The 12,209-nt window shown below is 38.0% G+C and overlaps 1 long non-coding RNA gene across 1 annotated transcript in view; it reads right to left on the bottom strand.

Moving 5' to 3' along the window:
• The window catches only part of LOC139129428 (uncharacterized), a 50,164-nt gene that overhangs the window by 24,261 nt on the left and 13,694 nt on the right, over window positions 1–12,209 (bottom strand). Inside the window, exon 3 of the long non-coding RNA XR_011551572.1 lies at window positions 10,084–10,144. This is a non-coding gene — a long non-coding RNA (uncharacterized lncRNA). The remainder of the gene's footprint in view (window positions 1–10,083; window positions 10,145–12,209) is intronic.

The following is a 12,209-nucleotide window of genomic DNA, read 5'->3' as shown; positions in this document are numbered from 1 at the left end:
CACGGATTACAAATGCCTACATGTAGGGTAAAAAACGCAACAGATACATACGGGGGCAACAACGCACGGCAATGTATATCAGACGAGGGGAGACATTGGACCTAGGCCGTTGAACTCGAAAACCGAGGCCACATGGCTACCCATTCAGCTCTGGACAATCAACAAAGAAAGTCTTGTATATGTATAAAAATATCTTCGGCAAAACTTATAATAAAGTTATAAAACCCAATTGCAAAATGCGATCGCTCTCCGAAACGTCACAATATCTTGGCTCTTGAACGATTATGACGGTCGCTATGCTTGAATCATCGCAAAGCAAAAATTCAACATGTCCGCCAGCCAGTGTAAACGTAACAGTATAGCGCCACGTACGGCGGATATTTAGGGAGCATTCGTTTTTACGGGGAGGGGGTCGGTGGAATTTCAGCGACAAATGAAATGAAAAAAGCGACCCCCCTCCAAATCAAATGTCTAAAATTTGACCCCCCCCTCAATTCATCAATTTTTAAATGTGACCCCTCCCAACCCCCAAAAATATCACCAGATTTGATTCATTCACCCTTCGCACCCTGTGGCCCCGGGCTGAAAAAAGTTTCCTCGCATACTAGAGAATCAACATTTTTGGTGAAATGCCAAAATCAAATTTTTTGCACACACATGAACTTGTAATCGCTCTAGTCTAATCAAGTACACTAATATCAATAATCGAGAGTACATAAATACACAGATGTACCTACTTTTGTATTAAAAAAAAATATTCATAGTTTCCTTATACACAAGATAGTGAATCAACATTTCGGTGACATTCCAAAATCAAATTTCTTGCACAAACATCCACTTGTAACCACCCTAGTCTAATCAAGTACATTAATATAAATAATCAAGAGTCTATAAATACACAGATTTAGCTAGTTTTGTATTTAAAAGAAATTATTCATAGCTTCTCATAGACTGTGTATTTTCTATTTTGCCTGGGAGTTCTTGTGTGTTATCACTGTATACTTAGGAAGTCCAAGATGGGAACTTTCCAGAGAGTGTTTTACGTTGCATGCTGCACTGGAAGGTTTGAGTGTCAGCGTGTGCTTTTTAAGTCAAATATTTCTCTATTTTGAGTTTTACTCAAGTCAGCAGATATGTAAAGAAACCGGTGAGTGGCAGAGATCGAACTTTATGCGGATCGGACTGTTTATTTAAACCCTACGCCATCCTCTACTTAGTCGATCGAACAAACATTGTTCACAAAGCCGTGCCGTATATTTGCAATACGCACTGCACGCTGAGATGATAGTATCACCACAAGTTGAAAGCTGATCTTTCTGCAGCAAATTGTGTGTTAACTGCGAACTTTATTCCGTTTATGAGTTCAGTCAGATGTCTGAGATTGTCATGAGAATTTGTGATTGTTCCACTGAACTTTTGTCAATGCACGGAGTTTGCAGGGGAAGACTTCAGATTAGTTCGGCATGTCCCCGAAGAGCCGACCGGAAGTAAACAAAGATCTAAGATGGCTGCGCCCATGGTAGCTGAACTGGACGCTGCTTAGCAGTGAATTGCGTGTGTTGTCGCTGACTTTCATGTGCGGACATTACACCGGACTTACAATTGTGCTCATCATCGAACATTAGTTAAAGTCGCGTGTGAACTATTTGTGTTTCCGAGCCGCGTGGTCAAGTCTGAGGTACCTCTGCGGTAACGTTAAGTTTTCCATAGAAATTGTTGAGCGTTAGAAAGGGTTTGAACAGAGTTTTTATTCTGCCGTCGGGAGGTCGATCAGTACGTGTCAAATATCGGGGTCTATATATAAAATAGTAAAACCGTACTTCAAAACTATAAATATAGTAATATACAAAAGTTGTTTGTTACATTATATGACTGTGTGTTAGTTCCTCATTTAATGCCCCATGCTATGTAGCCGTGCGTTCAGGTCTGTGCACGTGTGTTCCCAGCATTATATGGCCTTTACGACAGCCCTGCAACGGTCTATGAAGAGAATTGAGGTCTCTGCAGTCTGGATCTGGACCACATGCCGAAATTCTGCTCTATTGGGGCAAAATCCTTTCCCTACCTACCTTTACCTCCTAACCAATCCCAGAAAAGATGCGATTAAATTCTCCTAACGCCCAAAACCGCTCATTTTCTGAAACATAATGTACTCGACAAGTTGTTACCCATGGAGATCCCCATTTTGAATCTCGCTGCTTAGACCCCAGTTATCTCCATAGACTGTTGCAGGGCTGTGGTGGAGGCCGTAAACGTCGGGAACACACAGTAAGTGAGGCTACCCACAATTCCCCTTGATTTGTTCACTCAGACACTTTTTGCTAAAGGCTTTTTCATTTTTTTTAATTTCTTAACAATTTTTAACTTACAATTTAAGTTCAGGATTATTTGTTAAGACTATGTTCCAAATTATTGATTATGCTTAAATTCAAGAGTAAATTGAATGAGAAGTTGATGTTTGGAGGTGCTAAAAATTGCACACTTGTCAAGATAAAGTTATCAGCAACTAAGATGGTCTCATCATACCACCTGTCAGACATGCAAATTTCCTTTGTTACGAACATTAAAAAAAATCAATACCCTTTGTTTTGCCAACACAGATGCAACTTATTCCCTTAGTTTCCTTGAAAATATTGTGTATGGCTGTCAAAAATCTATGTCGACAAAATTACAAAATTGCTATCTCCTCCGTGGAAAAGGGGTTGATCTTCTCATTATTCACAGTGAGAAATCAGAAAATTATGATGATCAGAACTATGTTGCCAGAATTTTGAAATATGGACCGAGTTGTTCTGTGTACAGAAGAAATTTGCTTCAGTTCAGTGAGTGATCTCCGTGTGTACAGATCATGGAGAATTGTGGGTAGCCTCACTTACTGTGGAACACATCAGACCTGTAATCAGGGCTACATGCTCTGTTGCAGCTCTAGAGAGGTTAACGCTAGTATCAGACTAGCTGGTCCTGCTAGAGAAATAAATTTGGCAGAGCTTTGGTCGGTTATTATTCTGCCATCTCGAAACATCGGTTACACTAGCAACATTTCTGTGAAATTCTTAAGTCAATTTTTTTTCCATAACTCAATACAAACCTTTGTAAAATTTGACCCCCCCTCTTCAATCATTGATTGTTAAATTTGAAACTAGCCGTATTTGGACCCCCCCCCGTAAAAAACGGTTTTGTATAAGTCAACCCCCCTGATTTCCACCGAACCCCCCTCCCTGTAAAAACGAATGCTCCCTTAGAGAAAAATAAAAAGCAAAAAGCAACAAAAAACAAAGCGAAAGAAAGCTAGAATCATAAATAGCTTAACGCAATTTGATATTTGTGCAATACCAAATAAAAAAAATGAAAAAACAAACAAGAAATGCCCGTGGAACCCGTCCGAGCTGAGCGATGATGTCATGAGCGTGACGCAATGCATCCTGGGTAATAGAGGTAAGATTTGTATATAGCATCATGTTTCTATGGTAGTAATACGAGAAATAGAGAAAGAGGGAAAGAAAGAAGGAAAGAGCAAAAACTAACAGTTCCAGAGCTAGTCTCTGGAACTAATAATCAGTGCTTTTTAATGAATCGCAGTAACATGCCCAAACGTTACCAAACTGTACAACCTGTATCTCAGCGGTTTCAACTGGACAGCTGGCTTACAACATGTCGGGTCGATCAGTGCCAGGATCGCATAGAGCTTTGCAACGAGATGAATGAGGTAGGCTACTAACGCTTTCCACAAAACACTGCATCAGTTAACTTATATAGCCAAAGTGGACCGAGATACAGATGTCAGCTCCTGTTTTACGCTTAATTAGCGAAACAACTGATAGGTAACTCCGCATCAAGGCCACGTCCCCAGAGAGCAGCCTATCTAACTGCACTATTTCCCATTCCTTCAAATATCTGAAGAGTTGTCATCGAATGGGTCGCAATCTTGACGGAAGACGTGAATGCATGATATGTAGAAGTGCAGGAAAGATAGTATAGTAGGCCAGGGAACAAGTCCCAATCGTATTCATGAGAAAAACAACTGCTGTCTCACCTGTCACTAACCACTGTGTCATCCACGGTAGACAAGTGTGTTGCGAGAACACAATGAGTGACCGTGAATACACACTCCGCAGAAAATAAAAAGAAGCATCCACTCCCAAACTACAGTGATCACGATTTGTTTCCTGTGCATGGCCGACTGATCAAGTGTAACATGTTTGCTTTGGCAAACGATCAAATTTATACGATGATTGCCTCCTGTGATCGCAGATTAGCTCCTGTTTTGGTCGAGAGACAGACAGAATACAATGTAAAATGCATCTGAGTAATTATAGTCGATTTATTTGTCCCAGCATCCATCAAACGCGTGATAAAATAATTTTCCATTATCCAAATAGGTATACGAAACTTTGCGGCTCCCTGGACTGCATAACCTTTGAATAGATCAAAACAGTTATGATCACACGTCCTACGCAGGTTAGTTCTGTCTGTAACATTACTGATAACGTTGACAGCAACTGACTGACAAGCCTTGCGACTTTTGAAAACTTAGATGGGGTACAGTGCGCACCAGGTGCAAAGTGGCTATTGAACCACTCTTTTTTGAGAGTGGGGATTTAGCTGAGCGGTTCTCTCTGTGGCCTCTCCGCTAGGCGACTGATGCCGTATGTTGTGAGTTCGAACCCGATTGAAAACTAGCAGTATTTTGATTAATAGGACAAAAGACGTACGGCTGATCATAGATAATATTAGGTAGTAGATCAAATGCAAGCCTTGTGTTGATGAAATTCGGAAGAAAAATGTACCATCATTAATTGAGCAATCTGTTGTACCAACAATACTATGGTACAGCGTAGGGCAAACATGCGGTTCTTTCACATAGTTCCCGAGGCAAATATATTGAATTCAATATTCAACACTTCTTTCATGTAGTGTAGTGCTGTGTATTGTCGGGGTATGGTGACTGGCCTTTGTTAAGTGTGCTGTTATAATTACTAGAATAGTTTATGAACAAGAAAGACATGCTTAGTTTAAATCCACCTTACCAATATGCCAATTAGATATTATTTTGGAGTTTACGGCGAGTCTGAAATGGCATGGTATCTGATAAACACACCATTCATTATTGTATCTCTTTCTTCATGTTGAGCGTACCAGATTACCATAAATCAAGGTCAGTCTTATGCTGCTAATATCAATTATCGGTCTTGTAGTGGAGACACGGTGAGTCAGATTGTAAGAATGGATAAATGAGATTGTTACAGACCCATATTTAGGTCTGGTTATAAGAGCTGGTAACTTTTCTCATCATACACTGGTACCTTATCGGACAAGGCTGAACAATTGTTTAAATATTTCTATATATCGTGTTTAGACATTGACTGCCATTGTAGTTGGTGGAGATCCTTTTATTAAAGAGCTTCAACGCTGGTACGAGAAGTGTTGCTTTGATATAATTTTATGTGTATTACATTATATAAAGCGCAAAGTAATTATATCACAGGTAATATTAGAGTGAATGAATCTGAGCAGTTTCTCTATCAGCAGTTTAATCTTGACCAGCAAAGCAAACCATAAAAAAACATTGATTTCATCCCATAAACTTCCGTAAAGTATAATGAAATATTCTTCATTACTTCAGGTTAGCTGCTTCTGTTGACCGAGCCCTTCAAAGCAAACTTTGCTTACAATCTTTCTCTTCAACATCGGCTTTGCCAAGAAGGTCAAGAATATCCTGGACAATTTGATTTAAAATACCGGATATACATAAAGTACTATCGTAGCAGATTTCCAAGATTTAGACAAAGATCGTGACATAAAATGCCACAGGTTGCAAATCAGAAGTAGTGGCAGATCACAGCAACCAATAGCACGGGCTCTCTAAACGTAGAACTGAATACAATCAAGGTATAACTCAGACCTTCAGGTAAAACAAGCTATTCAATTTAAAGAAAGCAACTCATAAATCAGATAAAAAATAGCAGATTTCTCAGAAAAAAAAACAGAACATTAGATAAACTCAGCAAAGAAGGCGAAAGGCAACAAAGACACAAAAGGCATAAATCTGCGATGGATATAACGAGTTTCACAAAGTCATAAAGTTTGACCCTACAACAAGCAAATACACAGGAGGCTTGATGACGATGTGATATAAATAAACGATGATTTAGACAGTCCTTGTCAAACAGTATTTAAGAAGGAAAGGTCTTAAAAGCGAATCTGTTTAAAATATGGACATATGGAAGGCAGCGAAGCTAAAACAATGCATGGAAGAAATTACAGATGAACACATAGCTAGAACAACTATGATCATTGAATTGAAACGGGGAATAGCAGGATCCAATAACGAATCCTTAATGTTATAGGCCCATCTTTAAGCTATGGTCAGACATACGGATAGCCATGGGAGGACTTGTGAAGTGGCTGACTTCTAAGCGATAATGACTTTCGTCGAAAAACTAATGCTCTTACAAGACTAAATTAATTAATGTTGCTACAACGACGCAGGTTATTGGAGTCGTTCAAAATATCCCTTGCTCAAAGAAGAAAAAATAATTTTAAAAAATGTTATTTATAAATATGCCCCTACGCTATTACATACAAAATAAACTCTGTTAAGTCACAAGTTTTCAAGAAATAAAAGAGACATGTCCACATAAAGAGAAACGCTTGGGAAATTGAGCAAAATTCTTATCGATCCCCCAGTGTAGAGACCAAAACTTCTTCTCATAGAAATAACTAGCCATTTCACAGCCTTTTTGAGGCGAACCGCCATCCAGAGGCAGACGAGTTGGAGCAGATTCATTCGATTGAAGACTAGCAAACCAGAATGACATAGCCATACAACGAAAGAGACAAACCTTTGTCTCACTAATCCTACGTACAATGTCTCGGACAACACTTAAATCATTGTAAAAAAAGAAACAAGGGATCTTAGTCTTGAAGCTAAGATAAGTAGCCTGTAAACTTTTACAGTTTGTATTCTATCCCTTGACTTAGTGATTAGTTTTAATGTTTGTAATAAATTTCGTTTTGAAGGAAATTGCTGAGTTCACCGTTTTGTTCGTTTTTTCTCATGTAACAAAATTTGGGACTTGTCCGGGATACGAACATTTTGAGCCGTTTGACAACATTTTCGCCAGCCTTTACTAAACTACTCCAATTTGTGAACTCAGCGAATTGTCATCATGGTAGAATTTAAGCCAAACAAATTTATAAAGGACGTTGGTCAGGACACATTTGATTCCCATAGAAAAGACAACCTTATTGCACTGGCCGATTTCCTTAAAGTAGAAGTTAAAAGATTTATGCGCAAGAGGGAAATACAGTACAAAATTGCAAAACATTTAGTTAATTTAGGCCAATTTGAGGAATCCACCGTGAAAGATATGAGCCTGAGTCTACCTTTGAACTAAACAAATCGAATTAGAAATACACGAAGCAAGACAGGGAGGGAAAGATGGGCAGGAAAGATTAGAAATGGGAAAATAAATAGAGACAAAATGCAATTAGAAGAACAGCGACTACAGGTGGAAATGAAACGTTTAGAGCTTGGACAGTCAGGAAAATTCTTCACTTTATACAGCTTTGATATCACTAAGCCTTTCAGGTTAGTCCCCGCTTTCAAGAAAAGGATGTTGTTGTAAGTATTTTCTTCATTTTGAGAAAATCACTAGGACTCTGAATTGGCCTAACAAGTCCTTGTCTATGCTTTTGCAAAGTGCTTTGGTGGGTAAAGTCAAAGAAATTTACAGTCAGTTGTCAGTAGAGCAGGCTTCAGATTTATGATTATGTTAAGCAATTAATACTCAAATGTTATGGATTGGTGCCTGAAGCTTACCGTCAAATATTTAGGGACCTTGAAAAAATGAAGATCAAAGTTATGTCAAATTTGCTTGAACAAAGGAACATCTATTTGATAATTGGTGTTCTTCTGAGAACATTTCTCAGAATCATGAAAAACTACGCCAACTATTTTGATTGAGGAATTTATAAGGTGCATTCGAAGTGACATCAAGACATTTATCAATGAACAAAATGCAGATACATTAGAGGTTGCTGCACGTTTGGCTGATGATTATTCATTGACTCATAAAACTTCATTTGTCAACAAACAATCAGGAAACCGAAAGAATGCAGGGAAATTAAATTCCTCCTCTTCATCTAAATTTCTCAAAGGAAGCATAGAGAAACATAGATGTCTATGTTTCTCTGTGAAGGAAGGTAGAAAACCAAATGATAAGAGTTTGCAGAGTGCAAGTACTACTCCCACACCATCAGTTCCAAAGTCTCAATCTCCTTCGGGCAACAATAGACCCGTTCCTCAATGTCATCGGAAGCTTCCTTGCGCATGCGTAATTACTTGCACGTCGCCGGTTTGACGTATTTCCGCTTCAGTCAAAGCCAACCCTCTGAAATGTTAGTCGTGTCTCTACGCCGAGTTAGTGTGTGCAAACTCTGCTTCTGTATTTCGGGGCGATTTTTGCCGTTTCATAGAAAAAAAAGCCTCTGCGTGAAAGTCATCACACTAAATTTGTAATTTTATGTGGTATTAGCTTGCAAAAATGTTTCTAATTTCTGACAAAGTCGAAGTGGTCGATCGTGTGATCTGCGTTGTGTCTGCTTCAGTTCGATAACCATATGACAGCATATATGCTTTAAAGTATGACAAAATCTTAGATATCACGTTTACATATCACAAGTTTCAATTTGATTGAAATGTTGCAATAGGTTAGGCTATCAAACAGCACAGTCATTATTGGTTTGGCTGGATCTGGCACCTTGCCGGTAACACAATAACTCATTGACAGTTCCCAATGATAATTGGCAGCTGTTTTCTTTCCTTGTCATCAGTTAGTCTTTAATAACAAAATGTCCAACGTACAGAAGTTTTGGCTTAACTTTAAGGGTCTGACCTCGATGATCCTTGACTTCAAATATACTTAAATGCCTATAAATCAATAACCACAAGGTCTATACCCTTCATATTTGTTAAGATGACAGACCTTATGGTGACATATCCTCTGCCTCAACAATCGTATGCACATCTAATGCTTGGCCAGCAAATAGAGCTACAGGTCTGACTTTGGTACACAGGGATAGTTTTGGAACATACATTGTTAATAAATTTCCACTTGACATTTCACTACATAGCATGGGGCATTGTCATTTGACCTCCAATATGCATATGTGCCTATAAATCAGTGACAAAGGCTATTCTAACCTTACTTTGTTGGAGTTGGGACCGTTAGCACCAATTTTTATACCTCATTAATTTGCAAGATATTTAATTCTGGTGTTGCTAATAGAGCTGGAGATCTTATTTTAAGAACACAGGGAAACCCATGGGAGCGAGGCTTTCGGCAAACTGTCGCATAACCTCGATAACATTTGATCTCAAATGTACTTATATGTCCGCAAATCAGTGACCATTATGATTAATATTTGGTAGGATGGTGGAGATAATGACGTCAAATGCTGTACACCATTTATTTTTCACACATTTAATTCAAGGCTAACAAATAGAGCTACTGGTCTGATTTGTGGTATATATGAATAAGGACGATGATAAACTATTTTTCCAAAATCTCAAATTACCAGAATGACCTTTGACTTCGATTCAACAAAAAGGCTTATAAATCTGTAATCACAAGTTTTATACACTTCATATTTAGTTTCATAAGGGATCTTGTGCTGTCACATCCTTTATCTTATTAGGTATGTACATATCTAATTTGACTGTAGGCAGTAGAGCTAAAGATCTGTATGATTATGGAAGCAAAGCTTCCACCCCAAATGTCCTATGACTAGGATAACCTTGACCTTAATGACAACATTTGACTTCTTTGACACATTTAGATTTATTTTGCCCCATCGTTGCTGCTTGCGGCTATGTTAAAACCTTCTTTTAACGTATAGAACTTTCTTATCGTTTCACGTCGCCCCGTTCATTGTCACATTAAAAATTTGATGAATGGTTTATTGTGTGTATGTGAGAGTGCCAATGACCACCCTTTATTGTACATGACCTGTATAAGTAGTACATTTCGTTATATCTTAATTTATTGTTTAGTTAGATTCATTCTCTTAAATCTTACTCACCAACAGGAATTTTCAGCCTCGTACTTGGTACTCTATTTCGTTGTATCACGTGGATTGTACTCTGTTGTGACAAAATGTACATGGAATAAACAAACTGTATATTAGTCTGTCGTCTACGCAATTTGTAAAGTGATGCAAATAGCTCTCGCCTTTGAACCATATCGGTCACGATGTGTGTATACTGTGCCTCTCTTGTATTATAGAAACACTAAAGAAACACTAAAAGAATGACAGAGAAGGACGTCGAACAGAAAACCTAATTAAGTGGCAAAATATGGCACTTGTGTACACTATTTGAAAAAGTAGAACGATTTCAGTAACAGTAAAGTATTAACACAATATTCTGTTACAAAGGTATCGTCCGTAAACTCATTCTACGCTAATAACACTGTCATAGCATGGGGCATTGTGGTGAAAATGTTCCCTTTACCTGAACTAAATAGTTTTGATGTGGATTTCCGATTAAATAACACTGTCCTTCGCCCTAAATCGATACGCTTGTACTGTCCTTTGGCATATTCTGTCGTGATAGCGTTGTACTTCCCAAAATTATACGGTGAATATATGTTTTTCACCCTATTCTGTCGTGAAAATGATGTCTTCAATCCTACTTCGTGGTGAAAATGTTCCCTTTACCTGAACTAAATAGTTTTGATATGGATTTCCGATTAAATAAGAATAACTCTATTTACCCAACTTTTGTAATATTGAGTTTCTCGGAGATACATGTAAGAGTATGTTCGGTCCACCATTCAGTCCCCGAACGAAATAATACACGAAGCGTTAGGCGAACATACCATATTGAAGGCATAGCAAATTTCAATTGAAAACAACTGACTGCATTGCATCCATGCCACTGAAAGACGATTTCTCATATGGCATGAAAAACTTGAAGCCAATTCTGTATTTCTCATACTTTCTAGCCATGGAACATTCACTTAATCTAATCAGCGCTAGTAATTAACGATACCTCTTTGCCATTATGCTAAGTATCTTGTATCTCTGAGGTTAATTAGTCTAACATTCTAAAGATCATGTGTGTAGGATCAATGTCCTCCATGATCTTGAATTCAATCAGTCATGTTTAGCACTTTCTAGACGGTTATGGTTACTACAAGTGAAACTATTTTTAGAACAGCAGTAAGCAAACCAATAGAAATTTTACGTTGTTCTGATGTCTTCTGGATATAGTCACTTAGTATAAAAAAAGGGCCAGCACACATTTTCAGGCACACCTTTTGGATAACTTCACCGTTAACTGTAAGGCTTTTTTGACCCCAACACTGACGCTGGAATTATTCTGTGAAATCTGTATGTCTCATCCATCAGGCCTGCAAGCCATTAGTGTGTCTGTCTGGCTCAATTTATGAGAATAATCGGGGAGTTTATGCCATCCCAGGTGAGCTAAGTAGCCTGAAATCTCTTAAAGTTTGTACTTTATCACTTAGTACTTAGTGATAAGTTTTAATAACTTCTATTTTAAATAAGATAGCTGACTACACCATTGTTTTCTGTTGTATATGCCGTAACGCTATGTTCAGATTCCACAAAAAATATTCATGTACATCTTCGTAATATAAGTAAATAAGTATAGGAGTCCCGTTATTTTAACAATTGAAATTGGCCTGCAAGGGCAGAGCATAAATAATTTTGCTATTGATTACACGAAAAGTATTCATAGTATTTGTTGAGGCAAGGTTTAGGTTAAACTCACGTATACAAGTTCAAAAACCTCCATTTATGCGCAAGACAGGAAAAAGTTAACATTAACTGTCTTCAAAATGTAATATGGAGAAACACTGACCGAGAAAGGTAGACATACACTTACATGTGAAACTCGAGTGAAATCAGACGTAGTGATATCAGCTAACAAGGAAGATAGAGGTAAAGGAGAAATTATTGCCATCATTGCTCTTCATCTGATATTGAATAGATTGAAAAGGTAAATTTTGCTCGTGTCCTTTCATATTAGATTCTCTTTTCGTTTAGAATAGCATAATTGTTCATAATAACATTTATTGTCAATGGCTGTGCAAGAATTTGAGTGGCTATGCAGAGGTTATTCGATTGCAGGTTTCCAAAGCAACAGGAAACAAACAATGGTGATATGTATGCTTAAGCTGTTA

This window comes from Ptychodera flava, chromosome 3 (assembly GCF_041260155.1).
Source record: "Ptychodera flava strain L36383 chromosome 3, AS_Pfla_20210202, whole genome shotgun sequence".
In the NCBI taxonomy this organism is placed as follows: Eukaryota; Metazoa; Hemichordata; class Enteropneusta; family Ptychoderidae; genus Ptychodera; species Ptychodera flava.
The sequence above is the reverse complement of the archived record's forward strand: the minus strand, read 5'-3'. Positions and strand labels throughout refer to the sequence as shown.